Below are 16,611 nucleotides of genomic sequence, written 5' to 3'. Positions count from 1 at the left end.
GGTGAAAAAAAAAAGATGTATCTGGTGGAAAAAGGCAATGGACTTCTTTCTAGTAATTCCTAGACATGTTCTCTGATATGTTTCTTTTTAGTTATGTTCTTGAGAGAACTGGACACTTTATTATGAATACCTGTACCCCTAAATATATACTCAGCAAAAAAAGAAACGTCCCTTTTTCAGGACTGTGTATTTTAACAATAATGTTGTAAAAATTCAAATAACTTTACAGATCTTCATTGTAAAGGGTTTAAACAATGTTTTCCATGCATGTTCAATTAACCATAATGAATTAATTAACATGCACCTGTGGAATGGTCGTTAAGACCTTAACAGCTTACAGAAAGTAGGCATTTAAGGACTGTGGTTGTTGGTGCCAGACAGGCTGGTTTGAGTATTTTTGAGTATCCTTTGGGGATTTCCAGTCTCTGGAGATTACACGGAGACATCCAATAAGCCGCTGTCTTGCAGGAAGAAATGCCACGTTGATGTGATAGAAGTGGGTAGAAGGAAATAGCCAAGAGTGGGAGTGTATAAACTAATATTGAGTATAGCTTTTGTGTCAAAGTTTTCTGATAGTTCCCTAAACTATCTTAACTTTTGTATGCTTCCCTTGCTTTTTTCCTTTTATGGCAATACTTCCTATGGTTAGTCCCCCTGTTTGTTTTCCTGGATTTCTAGAGAACATGCGAATGGCTCATACGAATGATTTGGGCGGAAATGTGTGGTGCATATTTGCTTTGATGTTTACTCGTTTACGCGTTACTAAGTTGGTTTGAGACTTATAAAATAGTTTTTGCTGAGAATAAACCAGAGAGCCTTCCAATGCTCCTATGTGTGTGTGTGTGTGTGTGTGTGTGTGTGTGTGTGTCTCCCAATCGACAAGCGATTGACAAGATGTTGGAGCACATTCAAATAACCATTTTTTAAATGACCACTCTTTTTTAACTGTAATGAGGAAAGAAATTATTTCAGATTGCACAATGCACCGAACCCTGAGAAAAAACCTTCTGACTGAGATCACATTTTCTTTTTGATTCTGTTTGATTTGAGCGCTAACTGAAGCTCTCGACAGCTGTGTACATGATGTTTTTGCTTTGTGCTACAGCCACATGATTGTTTGATTAAATAATTGCACGATTTTGCAGGTGTACAGGTGTCCAATTGAAGGGGCCAGTAAGTGCATTTAATGGGATTTAAAACATAATAAATGCCGCTTTTAGACTTTCACTCATTCTGGTGAATTGCAGGTCCACAGGAGACATGGACTACCAGAATAAGGTGCTGTTGTCAAGTACTGGGCTAAAACTATGTCCTGGTAAAGGAGGAGGCTGCTGATAAATTGTAAACTTCACTTGTTTTTGATTATATAGCTACACATGCAGCAATAATTTTGACAAAACTAAGAAAGTTGGATTTGTAGCTTTTTGCTAAGCAATACAAATATCATACAACTGCCACTTGAAGTTTGTGACTTTTAACACCCTTGGGGCTAGATGGAACCATGTCCATATACATAAATATATATACACGACGTGCCCGCGACTTTGTTCACATGGAATTTAATTGCACACTCATAACCATGTTTTAAGAAATGTATAGCGCCATCTGTTGAAATTTGGAAGATTTTTATGTTACTGTTAAGTGCACGAAATGAAGGTAAGATTGCGTTTATTAAGTAGATTTCAATTGCACACTCATAAGTGCATATTAAAAGATGAACAGTGCCATCTGTTGAATTTTTAGATGAACCAGTGATTTTTTAATTTTTTTTAATTTATTTATTTATTTTCATGATATAAATTTTCCTTTAAAATTTAAAGTAGTATATCTTCTGTACTCGTTGGCCGATTGCAATGACTGTTACTTTAACCTCGGCCAAATACACCTGTGAAAACACCATAAAAATGTATTAAATAGTTTTTACGTAATTCACAAAACCACCCTGATGTGCTCTATTACACACCTTATGCCCCACCCATTATTCTTTCGCAAATATTTTCTTTCTAATTATGTACTTTTTGCATCTTTTGCAAAACCGCCAGAATGAATTTATCTTGTTCTGCGCTGAAACCCTGGTGTAGTTGTTAGCACTGTTGTCTTGCACCTCCAGGTCCCGGGTTCGGTGTCCACATTGGGTCTGTGTGTATGGAGTTTGCATGTTCTCCCGTGCTTGGTAGGTTCCCTCTGGGTTTTCCGGTTTCCTCCCACAGTTCAAAGGCTGTGGATTAAGCTAATTGCTATTCACAAATTGCCCATGGTGTGGGAATGTGTCTGTGAATGTTCACCAAAGGTCCTTCCATGGTCGTACAAATGAGAACAACAATGGTTGCCATTGGCCTCCACAGTAAATAGTTGGACTACAGAGGTTCCTAGATGGATGGATGGATGGATGGCAGTGAAACCTTTTCTCTCTGTCAGTAGAACATCATCCTCTGAACATTCCTCTTGGATAGCTATCTCAAACTGATAATGTCATGGCTGTCTTGATGTTATTTATAAACACCTATAACCATGCAGCAGAAAACTGCTAACGGGGCTTACAGTAATTAATGTGTTATGCAAAGAGCCAGGTCACGTCATGGCATTTTCTTTGGTTTAAGTCCAGTAAGTTCAGTGATGGGGTCACTTCTTTCCTTTGCACTAATTAACATTGAATAAAATTAGATTTTTCTATACCTCCAGTCTAGCTTTACGTATTTCTTTGTCATAGGAAGGCCATTAATATCAAGATAACTGTAGAGTGAAAAAAGTACAACACTACATGATGCAAAGGAATCACAATGTAATTGCCTGCTGTATTTTTGCTGGTGTTTCCTACAGTAAAACCTAGTTTTAATAAGAGATTGCGTTTAGCCTTCTTTAGCCATTTAGCTGCCGGATGTGACCGTCTGATCAAGTAGTAGTTCTCATTCATACCTGATGCTGCAATACAGTATTTGCTCATTCAGTGGTTTCATAAATCTTTGGACAATTTGTCAGTTATTCTGTACTCCATCAGTGTAAATGCTAAGCACAGCTGTGACCTTTGCACTGCTTTTAAAAGCATGATGGTATGTTTTCAATGGAGATAATAAAGCATTCAAAAATTTCACTTGGAATAAGAAATTCTGTGCTGGTTTGACAGCTACCTTGTTGCTTCATCTTATACCTTTACGGTCTATACAGCAGCTCATCTGTTCCATAGATGGTTGTGTAAATTGTTCTCTACAGTATCAGTCTCGGTGTTTGACCGCAGTATTGCTGTGAGCTGGAATAGTTTTTTTGCCAGACTGTTCATAACTAATTTTCTATTCTATGCCTGCTTTTTTTAGAAGAAAAAACATAAGATGCTTGAGTGAATATTTAATTTTGCCCTTTGCAGTGAGTTGCCTCACTATTTTACTTTATCCTCTGGTCTTATGGTTGACGGGCTGAGGCGTAATGGCCCTGAAGGGGGTAATCCATCCTGAGTGTTCTTGCTTATAGCCCAGTTGATGAGGCTCTGGCTCTGGATCTGCCAGCACACACACACACACACACACACACACACACACACACACACGCACGCACACACACGCACACACACACACACACACAGACTGCTGACGCCCAGTAAGAAGTCCTTGTACATTCAATAACCAAGATCTTTTTACGAGAGCTCAAGAAAATAATATCATGGAAAAAAAATAGAAATCTTTGAAATAATTATGGATTCTAATAACAGTTTTATATGCAAAGTAATTTGTGATACTATAAATTTTATTTAAATGAAGTGATATGAAGATGCTGTTTCAAACAGCATCAGATTTCTTCCTGAACATCATTATTTTTTTTTATAGCCATTAAACAAAGCATCCCGAAGCTCTGCTGCAGTACTACTGTATGCTTCCATTTCTCCTTGTTGGAAGCCATTTCAGAGCTTATGATGCACTTTTTGTAGTGCAAGGCAGGTCAGGTCATTAAATCCTCTTTTGTCTTTTGCACAGATAAAGATGTACATGCTAAAGTAATTGACTTATTCCAGCATTGCAACAACCCAATTACTCCCCAAACCCTGATGGATAGCTAGGAACGTTTCTTTGTATATGGCGGTGGGTCTTTAACTGATGCACCCACATATTTTAGTGGAATGAAACATCCATGCATCCATCCATTATCTATACCACTTCTCCTTTCCAGGATATCATGTGGAACTCATGACACTAGGCTGGGTACACCCTGGACAGGATGAACAACCCAACACAGGGCACAAGCCATCGCAAAAATCACACACCCACTAAGAATAATGTCTTTGGACTGTTGGAGAAAGCTGGAATTCCTTAAAGAAACCCATCAACTCAACGTACACAATTGTAGGAGGTTAGATTTGACCCTCGACCATACAGATACAAGGTGCTGACCAATAAGCCAGCGGCATGTTGGCCTAATGGTTAGCACTGTCGCCTTGCACCTTCAGTGTCTGAGTCCAATTCCTGGTCAGGTTGATCCTCGCTTCTGCATGCATGGAGTTTGCATGTTCTCCGCATGCTTGGTGGGTTTTCTCCGGGTACTCCGGTTTCCTCCTACAATACAAAGACATGCAGACTAGGCTAATTGGCGTTCCCAAATTGTCCGTTTTGTGTGTGTGTGTGTGTGTGTGTGTGTATATGTGTTTGTGCCCTGCGATGGATTGGCACTCTGTCCAGGGTGAACCTCACCTCATGCCCTAAATCTACCAGGTCCCTCAACCCTTGTTAAGATGACAGGGCCAGAAACTAACTAAAAAATGTATTTGTTTTTGTTAACCCATTCTGGTCTGATTAGTGAAATTGAAGCGTAACTGGAGATGAACGGATGGAGAAGTATACATTTAATCTCAATTTAGAGTTCGAAACAAATGTGATTCATCTCTTCAGAGTAGAGGTGTATGCTGGCACAGAAAAGACCACAGGAGTAGGAATTCACACACACACACCTGTCAAGAGTCCGTGGTCCTAGACCACTGTAAAACAAAAGATTTAAAATGGTCTTGATTGTAGTTAAGGATTAATTGTTTAAAAAAAAAAACTGCTGTTGCTATTCAGTTATGTTGATTCCTTATTTATGCATCCACATGTAAGAAATTATACAAACTGGACTGTTAACAGTTTAAATAGAATATTCCTGCATCTGGCTATAAACAGTGATCAGCCATAACATTAGACCCAGTATTGTGTATAGGTTCCTCTTGTGCTAGCAAAACAGCTCTGACCAAGCAATCCCCACTGAACTACATCTTGAGACCAGATCACTCTTTGGATGCTAAGCCCTATATGCGGCAGGCTGTGATGCACTGAGTGTTCTAATACCTTTCTGTCATAATCAGCATTGACTTTTTCATTAGTTTCTGCTACTGGCATTTCTATGGAGTTAGAAAATATAGGCTGGCCTTTAGTCACTACCGACAAGTGCCTGTCACCAGTCTACTGTTATATAATTTCTAATCGGTGTTAATGTAATGTGGTGTTATTGTTGTGGCTGATCGTATTTCTGCATTTCATTGTGTTTTAATTAATACAGTTAATTAAGTATGGCTGTTTTTCTTCTAGTATTTCTAGCACCAGCTTTAAAGTGATGTAGCTAACACAAAGTAATGTGCTTAGAGTAAATAATTCCGAAATTTAATCAGTTCTTTCCAAAAGCCAAGATTAGTCACACTGTAATTAGCCACACAAACATATGCAAATATACAAATCAGAGAGGAGCAGGCTGGGCAGCCTTCAGTGGAGCATGACAGATTTTCAGGTAGAGCGCTAGAAGGGGACAGCTGTAGGAGTTTGAATGAGCATGCTGGCAGGCTTTACATAAATAAACTTCTCTAATGTGACAAACGGAAGTCAAAGACTGTACAATGCATGCACGCTTTATTAGAGCGATTTGATGCATCAGTGTTTAAGCGGGATGAATTGTTGGAAATAGACAACGAGAAAGCGCATGAACATGAGCATGAAAGTAAGGCTCTTGTAAACCAGCAATGAATCAAAAGGAGTGACAGCATATGGGATTTTGGAGCATACAATCAGAAATAATTATGAAAACATAATTGTCTTGTTAACTAAATACAAGTTTTACTGTATAGTGAGCACTGTTGGGGCTCGTGCTGGCTCAATGTGGTGAGGTTCTGAGTTACTGATCGGAAGGTTGACCGTTCAAACCCTCTTTCAGGTTGCCGCCGTATGATGTTGTTTCTTTCTTTTATATTCTTTGCATATAAAGCCATGTAAAAAAAAAAAAAAAAAAAACATGGGACATGCGAAGAATAAAGAATTTCACAATGCATTTTGAAATGGAATTTCTTTATAATATTGAGGGCAAAGTTGAGTGGGTGGAAATGGTGTTCAGATTTCTTAGTATCCTTCACATTTTCCACAAGTTCCTCATAATAATAATAATAATAATAATAATAAAAAGCAAGGACTGCTCTAGCTGGTGGTGGATTTCTAACAAAAAATTTGGAATATGCAAAGAATGAAAAATTTCACAGTGCAGTAATGTATACAGTATGTGATGAATGAAGGCTGAACTTTTTTTCCTTTATACTGTTATAAGTTGAGTGGGTGGAGCTTAAGATCCTAGCCCTTATAAAGAATAAGGACATTTTGTTCAGATTTCTTAACATCCTTTACATTAACTGTAATGTAAAGGATGTTAAGAAATAATAATGACAACAACAATAAGAATTATAATAACAACAATAATAATAATAATAATAATAAATATAATAATAATAAAAGCAAGGGCTGCTCTAGCTGGTGGTGGATTTCAGAAAATAGAAAATAACCTTCTCATGATAAGTAATAATCTTTCATAGTTTTTTAAATAATGGCACGTTTTCATCTCTCATTTCTATACAAGAAAAAATTTCTTTACAGCTTTGCTGTAATTTTTTTTTCTTTGGAATTTTGTGATTTATTTATTTATTTAGGCACTGGCTAAAAAAAAAATTAAACAGTGAGAGCTTTAGTTTAACTAAATGCACCGTAATAGTACATTAGTCCAGCCAATGACCCAATAAAAGTCAAGGATGGACGCTTCCTACCCAAAGCTGCTCCATGTCACAATCTATTTCCGACTTCACTTGTGAAAAATTAGCAGGGTTGAGAGAGTGCACTAAAGATTATATGTAATTTTAGACTTCTTCAACCCATTAACCCCTTGCAGCATGGCAAGTCGAGCTCTCGACAGCTCAGAGCATTTATGTCAGATTTACAACATCACTTAGACATCTGCTGCTAATGTGCGTGCGATCCGTTTCTTAAATAACCACACAGACATCTGGTGTAATGACTGCTATCATCATCCCTGAATCACATGCAAAGAAACTCGAACTTGTAATGAATGAACTTGTTTATTTCTAAACTGTGTACTGGTACAGTATGTAGCTGTGGCTATCTGAAGATCTTAAATGAGTTTCAGAAATGTGATTTTTGTCACTGCGATCTGAGCAAGTGGCTTATTTTAGGAGCAAATTCAGTGTGTTGGTTTCTGCAATTCAGTCTCTACTTAAAAATTTAATTCACATGAAACACAGCCATTTTTACTCAGTGCAGAGCTACAGTCAGTGGTGGGGAGAGAATTTAATAAATCTCTGCTTTGTCATTTCTACACTTGCCTGCCTCAGAACTCAATAGCAGCAGGAGGAGATTTCGAAAGCAGAATGAATTATAGTTTTGATTAATTTAGCTTTTTTTTATTTTTTATACAGGCACCAATTTTGTCCTTTTTTTCCCGCAGTCACCTTGCAAATAACAATATTGTTTGACAAAGTGCTTGATGATTCACTTGCCTTGGTGAGCAGCTGGGCAGACGGAAATCATGACAAAGTAATGCAGGCCAGCGAGAGGGAGGAAGCGGGTGCAGTCAGCTATAGTTAAACTGATAAGGAAAACAAAGCTGTGTTAATAAAGGTAACACGGTACGTGCTTGTCTGCAGATGCATTTATTAAAATGTAGTAATTCCTCTGTGGCTATACTGTCTACACTGCAAGTTTATAAGTGACCGAACGCTTTACATTACCACATAATCTCATTACGGCAAAGTGCCTGCAGAATACGGAGGAACATGCACAAAATTTATGACAGATTAAAAAGGGCATGTGTGTCGGATATGAAACATTAATCTACATCATAACCCTGGACTGCTCTGTAAGACTTAAAAATGGCACAATTCTATACTCTGTACTCTATACTACATGCTTCATTTTGTGCTAGCATTCAGGATGGTGTGCAAGTCATGTGACTACACAGTATACATAGTGTAAATGCAACGTGTGTGCATTATTGTATATAGTGTGTGTATTTATATATATGTATATACATACACGACCATTCAAAAGTTTGGGGTCACTTTCTAACTCCATGATCTTCCTGATTTTTATTTCTTTCTACATTGTAAAGGAATGCTGAAGGCGTCCAAAAAATGCATTAATCTCCTTTGAACAGTTGATATTGAGATGTTTCTGCTACTTATGCTCTGTAAAGACTTCATAACGCCTCTAATCTGAGGTGCTGTTAATTGGTCATTTTTCAGGCTGATAACTCTAAATGAACTTCTCGTCTGTGGCGGAGGTAGGTTTTGGTCTCGCCCTCCTGGGATGGCCTTTATGAGAGCCAGTTTTATTATGGTGCTTGACGGATTTTGCAAATGCACTTAACAATACTGTTCTTGCAAGAACTATTACAGAAAGGCCGACCTCTGTGTCTTAAAATAACAACTAACTGTTGTTTTTGTTGTTGTTACGTAATTACCTAATTACCTAATTCCATATGTCTTATTTTATAGTTTAGAAATTCCCAGTATTGTTGTAGAATGTAGAAAATAAATCACTAAACAAAGACAAAGAAATTTGCAAGTGTTCTAAAACTTTTGAATGTGTGTGTGTGTGTGTGTGTGTGTGTATATATACATATATATATATATATATATATATATATATATATATATATATATATACATATATATACATACACACACTGTATATACTGTATATAGTATATAGTATGTTTGTAGTCACATGACCATCTTGAATGCTAGCACAAAATTAAGTATGTCATGTGACTATGTGTGTACTATTACTATGTGTATGTGCACATATTAAGTATTTTAAGTATTTTGCAAGTTCTCTTACTTAGAAATCATGGAGGGGTCTACAATTTTCAGCATAGGTGCATTTCCACTGTGAGATATATATATTATTTAATGTAATAATAATAAATAATATTTTTACAGTATATATATATATATATATATATATATATATATATATATATATATATATATCTGTAAAAAATATTATATTTAGATATACATACTGTACATACATACATACATACATACACACATACACACAAATTCTCTGTTTTTTTTTTTCCTTTTTAAAAAAAAAAAAAAAAGACCCAAATTTAATGTATCCGATGCCCTCTCTATTTATGTTATATTGATGTGTATGTTTTTGTCTTAACTATACACTTAGGGCATTTTAAAAATTAAAAGGGCATGCTGCATTGTAGTAATATGATGTAGTACACCATGAAGATTGTTGTAAGTATGTATCAATGCTTCATGTATGCAAAGAATATAAAAGAAAGAAACAACAAATCTAAAACAGCTGTTCATAAGGAAGAAACAACAGGTCCCAAAAACATAAAACACACATGCTTCATACTCACATGCTATACAGTACACTGATCAGGCATGAAATTAAAACCATTAACATTAAAACCACTTGAGAGTTAGGCTTCCCTCGTGACACTGGGGTGGCTCTGACCCCTCGGGACATGGCTCCAGGGGAGTTCTGTGGTGTGCTGTGGTCTGCTGGCACCAGGATGTTGGCAGCGGATGTTTTGGGTGCTGTGGATGGTGGGTCGGGGCCTCCATGGATCGAGCATGTTTGTTCAGCACATCCCATGGATGGTTTGGAGGGCAGGCCAACTCTTTGTCTGCTGAGCCCTGTTAATTTTTGAATTTATTTTCAGCAGTTTGTGCTGCATTGTCTTTTCTGTGTGACAACACAGGTTACACTTTGGTTCCCTTGAGCACAGATGGGCCTTGGATGCACATGGTCCTGTAACTAGTTTACTTGTATATAATTGATTAATAAATAGGCTACACATATTAATGTGCCATAAAATTGACACCAGTTGAATGGAAAAACATTAAAGCCATACATATGGGTTTCATAGTACGAATATATCTGAACAGAAATTGTGTAAAAAAAAAATTGTGATTGTGATTTTTAAATTAAAAAAAAATCTGCTAAAGTCTTATTTTTCTGGAGCAAAAACTCATAAACCCTCATCCTCTTTCTCCAAAAAAACAAATTAAAGCACACATGCCAAAAACACAATGCATTTAATAATGTAAAAATATAATGTGCTATTTGATCACTTGGTGACACAGAATACATGCCTACTATAATTCGTCTCAATATGGGCTTAATATCTCAGCGCGTTTTAGTGATGCCTCAGGTATACACATCAGCAGCCACGGTACACACTCAGTCATGGGTGTAATGAACCTGAAAGAAGTGGAGAATTTATCCTGCTGTTATTGATCCTTTTTTTTTTAATGCATTTGGAGGAGAAACTAAAAGTATATACACTAAGCAAACTTCATGTAGCTATTATTATTTTTAGTAGTAGTAGTAGTAGTAGTGCTGTAGTGCTGTAGGAGGAGTGTTGCTATTGCTCTCAGGAAGTAATGTATTGGCCCAATCTTGTGGTTTAATTGTTAAGCTATTGATATGTGGAAGGAATAAATTCTCAAATCTAATAACATTTTCTGTCTGTCACAAATACGTACAAAATTTTCAGCCAGGGTTCAAATCTAGTTTGAACTTTACTTAATGTTATCATTATTTAATTTTTTTTTGCTCATTTATATAAGGACATATTTTTTTACCCAGAAATGTATTAATAAAATAATCAGTTATTTTTTATTATATAATCTTATGATATTGTACTGCACATTGTAGATATCACTCATTGTCTATACAGTACTCCTTATCCTGTTCAGGGCATGATAAGCCTGGAGCCTATGCCACTAGGACTCTGTGCACTAGGCAGGGTACCCCAAGACAGGGTGCCAGTCCAGTGTTAGGGCACTACTGTATATACTGTATGAAACATAAATCATGAAAACAAATCCAGGTCTAAAATCATTAAAACATAATATGCATAATATCTCAGGATATAATATTTGTGTTCTACTTTAAGCACTCACTAACTCACTCACTTATCATCTATACCGCTAAATCTTGCATACAGGGGCGTGGGGCTACGCCTTGGACAGGGTACAATCCATCGCAGGCACACACACACTCACACTACAGGCAACTTGGGAACGGCAGTTAGCCAATGTCCTTGGACTGTGGAAGGAAACCTACCAAGCACAGGGAGAACATGCAAACTCCATGCACTAAGTGGCGGGAATCGTACCTGTCCGGGAATCGAACCCAGACCCTGGAGGTGCAAGGTGACAGTGCTAACCGTGCAACTTTTTTTTTTTTTCTGATTTTTTGGTAAGGTCCAGTAGTTTTTTGAGATCCTGAAAAATACATAATGTATGTTTATATTATAATATATATAACATATACCCATAATCTGGGTGGTGTTGCTCAATGTCTGCATCTTGTTTGTTAAGAAAGCCTCTTTGATATTCATGTGGCTTTGTCTAGCTTATTGGTTAGCGATCGCATCTAATCGATTGTAAACCTCAGTGCCTTTTTTCTGCATATAGGTGCAATTTGTGCAACATCATAACCTCTAACAAGAAGGTCTATAGCTTTTTTTTCCCTGGACACTATGACCCTGCTGTTTAAAACAAGGTCGTAAAGCTGATTGGTCGATAGTGCACAGAGCTCATGCATTATAGAAATAAAGTGATTCTTCCAGCTCTGTCATCATAAACTGTCCGTTTTATTCATACACATGCATGCAAGGTCAATTAGTGTGTGCGCGTGCGTGTGTGTGTGTGTGTGTGCGTGCGTGTGTGTGTGTGGTGTAAGGAGAATTAATTGTGATAATGATATATATCCCAGAATACATGTAAGGTGAACTGGCTCTGTGTGGGTTAAGGCTTCTCTTAGAACTTAGCAGGCTTTGTGGGAAATCCCAGTAGCGTAACTGCCCCCTAATTAGCAGCTCTGCAGTTCCTGATTAGAGCCCCTTCACCTTGCAAAATGGAAAGAAAAACAGGGCTAAAGAAAAAGCCGGGTTATCGATCATATTCGCATGAAGTGCTGCGGTGGTTCCATGGCGAGATTCGCGCTGCTTCTGCTACCTGACCTGAAATGAGCAGGAGTGTGTAAAAGCATTTCAGGGCCACAAATCACACTACTGTATGTCTACCTAGAAATAGGTAGTATAGGTAAAATATTAGTTAAGTAAAATTTATTTTATTACCTTTAAATTGAAGTGATTTAAAAAAAAAAAATCCAAATGACTGTTAAATTTAAACTACATTACGACTGTGGAAGTGCAGGTGTTTTTTTTATTTTATTATAACTACTTGTTTATTCTATAACAGAAAATGCATTTCTTGTATCATATTATTCAATGTCCTGATTCATGATGTAAGTTAAAAATTGTTTTTTATAACCACAGGTCTAATGTTGGAAAAAATTCAATCAGAGCTCGTATGAAGAAAAAAAACTGGTGTAGCATAAACATATCTTTCTTTAAACGGGCCTCAAATTAATGGCACAATGCTGATTGATAGAAAAAATTGTGTTTCACTGTTGCTGCTGCCGTAAGTCAGGTCCCCTTAATGGTAGTCACATCATCATACCAAGATTGGTTATAATTGCACCAAATCGACTGCTGCTGAGAGTGTCACATAATGCATTTATATATATATAAACCACACGGATTGTTATTCATTATACAGTATAACATGATTTTCATAAATGTGAATATTCTAGCAATGGTGATGAAGCAAATGATAAATTAACATATTAAATTAACCATATATAAGGGGTGTTTGAATCAAACCGGGACTTTTGATTGTTATCAGTTATACAGTTATAAGAGTTAAAACTCGCTTTATTTCTTTGTATAATCCCCTGCAACACTACTGCACTACCAGGTTTTCACCAGTGCTTGAAAACCATCAAGGTAGAAATCTTTGTGACTTTTGCCTGGGCCAGGATTGAACTACATGCTTCATGTCTGAAAGGCTGGACTCCCTGGAAATGGCTTGGACTGAGGTCAGGACTATATGGGAGATGTGACAATTACTCCCAGCCAAGTTCCTGTGCAAGTGTTGTTGGTAAATGATTATGTTTGCAGTTCTCACAGACAAATGCGTTTCTTTTGCAAGTTATCCATGGATTTTTAAAGATCAGGCCTTCCACTCGCTGGATGTTTACAGGAACGACTATAATTGGCCCTGAGCCATCATTTTCATTTTACATTTTTACTCACTCACTCAGTCACTCATCATCTATTCTGCTTAGTCCTGTATACAGGGTCGCGGGGAACCTGGAGCCTATCCCAGAAAGTGGGTACACCCTGGACAGGTTGCTATTTCATCAAGGACAGTTTGCCAATCCATTGCGGGGCACACACATACATACACACTTTTTTTCACGTTATGGATTATTTGGGATGCCAATTAATTTAATCTGCATGTCTTTGGAGTGTGGAATGAAACCGGAGTACCTGGAGGAAACCCACCAATCATAGGGAGGCAGGAATCAAACCTGGCCAGGCGACAGTGCTAATCACTAAGCCACCGTGCCGCTTTGCAGTTTCATTCACAAGAAATTTCATCACAAGTCTTGGCCTGACTTGTATAATAGACACTATATATATATAATTGTCGGTTGCTGGTTTAGTTGCTATTTATTCTTATTACTATTCATTTTAGATTGCAGGGGAAGAAAAAGGGACATTTAATTTCCAAGCCCTGGCAGGTTTAGACAGCGAAGAGCAATAATCCTCAGCTGTAACCTGCCAGACAGAAAGTGGATAGAAAGCAGGGGCGAAGGCGAGTATGTGGCGTTATCTCAGAGAGCTAGTCAAGGGCATTGTATTTAAATTGGAGATAGACTGGAGTCTGGCAGCGAGAGGTCAACAAAGAGAAGGGCATTGGAGTACCACACTTTGTTCTGTAACTTTCTGTTGTCGAGCGTAAGTTGTTGACTGTGACAAACGCTGTTCCCAGTGTCAAAAGTAATCAGTATCATAGCAGAATAATTATGAGACTTGAAAATTAATTCAGTATTAATGATGCAACCACCCGGCACAGTCTCATTCCAGGAGACGTACACACACAGGGGCTCGCTGATCCATTTGGGTTCATTCTACACATACATATGCACACAAAGATCCTGATGCATGTGTGTAGTCTTAACACTCAGACACACCCCCACAAGCACCCTTGACTTCTTAATTGCTTTCATGCTGTTTGAATTTATAATTAGTTTTCAAATGAACTTAGTGGTGACTCAATATGCATCTATCCACCATGACCCATATTCTCAAATTTCTGTTGCCTTTCTGCCCAGTGGGAACAATAGCAAAGTTGTGTTCTAATTATTCTACCTCTAGCTCTAGTGCAAAATCAGTAGGAGCCATTAACCAATATTTGACTGTAGGAAAATGAGCATGATCGCTAAAAGCATACTTTTAGCTCAAGTAATACCACAACGTTGCTGCATTATTGCTATATTATGCAATATATGACGAGTTTTCTTTCCTCATTCATGTTTGTGTGTGTATTTCCCATTTTCAGCTCATTATATGAGAGTGCTTTGAGGCTCTGGGTTAAGTGGACAGAGATGCGAATGGCGCAGGTTTTAGGGCAGGACTGCTTTGGTAATGCTATATCAACATTCTGTTCTGTCCTTGTGTGTTTTCTTATAAAAGGAACCCAATAAACTTTTAATACTACAGTATATATCTTCATTCCTTTAGGAAAGGTCAAAGCCACTTTCAGGCCAAATTTAATGGAAAGAAGATAATACTTCTAAAAAAAAATGGCACTTGGCTTGTTCTCATCAGGAAAAAGCATTCTGTTTATTGAAGTTTCAGTGGCATACAGTACAGATCTGTCTTAGTGTTTTAGTACTTTTCTGCTAGTTTAAAGACAATTTAAGCAGTGATGCTAATATCATTGTTTAATATAATCTATTATATTGAGTCCACCACATCTCCTTTAACCCATAGCCTATTACATTAGTTTTATTAGCCTCTACATGATAGTTTATGATTGAGACCAGCAGTCTCCAGTACGATCTCTGGAACCCATTAAAACCCATCGAAGAACTTATACACAGTTAAACAGATATCCAAGTACTGCAAAACTTCCATTAAATTTACATTTAGGCATTATAGCTCTTATCCAGAGCGACTTACATTTTTATCTCATTACACATCTGAGCAGTTGAGGGTTAAGGGCCTTGCTCAAGGGCCCATCAGTAGCATGAGGTTTGAACCTGGGACCCTCCAAACCTTAGTCCAATGCCTTAACCACCGAGCTACCCCTGACCCTAATTCTGTCCAGTGTTTGATTTAAGACGCGCCAACAGTTTGACACATGCACAGAACAAAACTTGTTATGACTTCCCTTTTACACAACATTTTGATTTTGTTTATAGCGCAGATTTGACTTCAGGCAAATACCTAAAGACTGTCAAAGTTACATTAAATACTTGAAACTGGTTCCTGGTTCTCCAATGTATAAAACATAAAGATACTGTATTATTGCAGAGAACTTTGCCATAAAAACAGGATGGATGGATACTGTAGATTTACTGCCCATCATCATTATCATTATTAGCTTGGACAATCGTTTTTCATGCTCCCCTCTCATGTTCTCACAGTTTCAGATTCCTGTGAGTGAACGCCAACTGCAGCAGCATCGGTTGGTCTTCAGAGAAGAGTATTTCCCCTACTGCTGATAATGGAACTCACTTTGCAGATGAGGAAGCAGTAAGTACTTTTTGTCCTTCCCTGGTTTTCAGAGTTACAATCTGACCTGCTATGATCTTCCAGGTTTGCTTTGTTTCTTTGTAAGTTTTCTATCCTCAGAGGGCTGTTCAAAACCGGTTATAGCCTTCTCTCTCTCTCTCTCTCTCTCTCTCTCTCAAATACCTGTCAACTGCCAGTAACTGCCCAGCACCACTGCAGGATGCATGACAGCTGGACTCTAAGCTTCTGTAAATTAGAATGCACTTTGTTTATTCCCTGGTGGACTGACAGCGTAATTTAATTTGAGTTGCTGCCAGACAGATGCTGGGGGGAAAAAAGGGCAGTGATTGAGCTCATTAGTGAATTTAGGGCGAGTAAGTGGGTGTAATTCCACACTACCACTTTAGTCCCTTTAAAAGAGTGTACCAATCCGTGTGTTTCTTAAATGCCTTATACCTGAAAAAAAAAGGTGTTTTTTTTATTCTTTTGTCTATTCAAAAATGGCTTTTATTAGCCAAGGAAATGCTTGACCTACTTTATATACTTCAATTCCACTTGCCAACTCTCTCTCTCTCTCTCTCTCTCTCTCTCTCTCTCTCTATCTATCTATCTCGTTTGTTGCACACACATTGACACCGCCAATAATTCATTAGATTACAATCAAACTTTTCAGTTCTTTAAAGAGCAATCCATCAGTTGCAG

General features: G+C 37.6%; 1 protein-coding gene across 1 annotated transcript in view; it reads left to right on the top strand.

Moving 5' to 3' along the window:
* Positions 1 to 16,611, top strand: part of dlgap3 (discs, large (Drosophila) homolog-associated protein 3) — a 195,680-nt gene that overhangs the window by 92,294 nt on the left and 86,775 nt on the right. Inside the window, exon 3 of the mRNA XM_053493174.1 lies at positions 15,822 to 15,930. The gene's annotated coding sequence lies outside the window, so the exon portion shown is untranslated. The remainder of the gene's footprint in view (positions 1 to 15,821; positions 15,931 to 16,611) is intronic.

Source organism: Clarias gariepinus, chromosome 3, assembly GCF_024256425.1.
Source record: "Clarias gariepinus isolate MV-2021 ecotype Netherlands chromosome 3, CGAR_prim_01v2, whole genome shotgun sequence".
NCBI classification, from domain to species: Eukaryota; Metazoa; Chordata; class Actinopteri; order Siluriformes; family Clariidae; genus Clarias; species Clarias gariepinus.
Note: the sequence above shows the minus strand (reverse complement) of the source record. Positions and strands in the feature narration are given on the sequence as shown.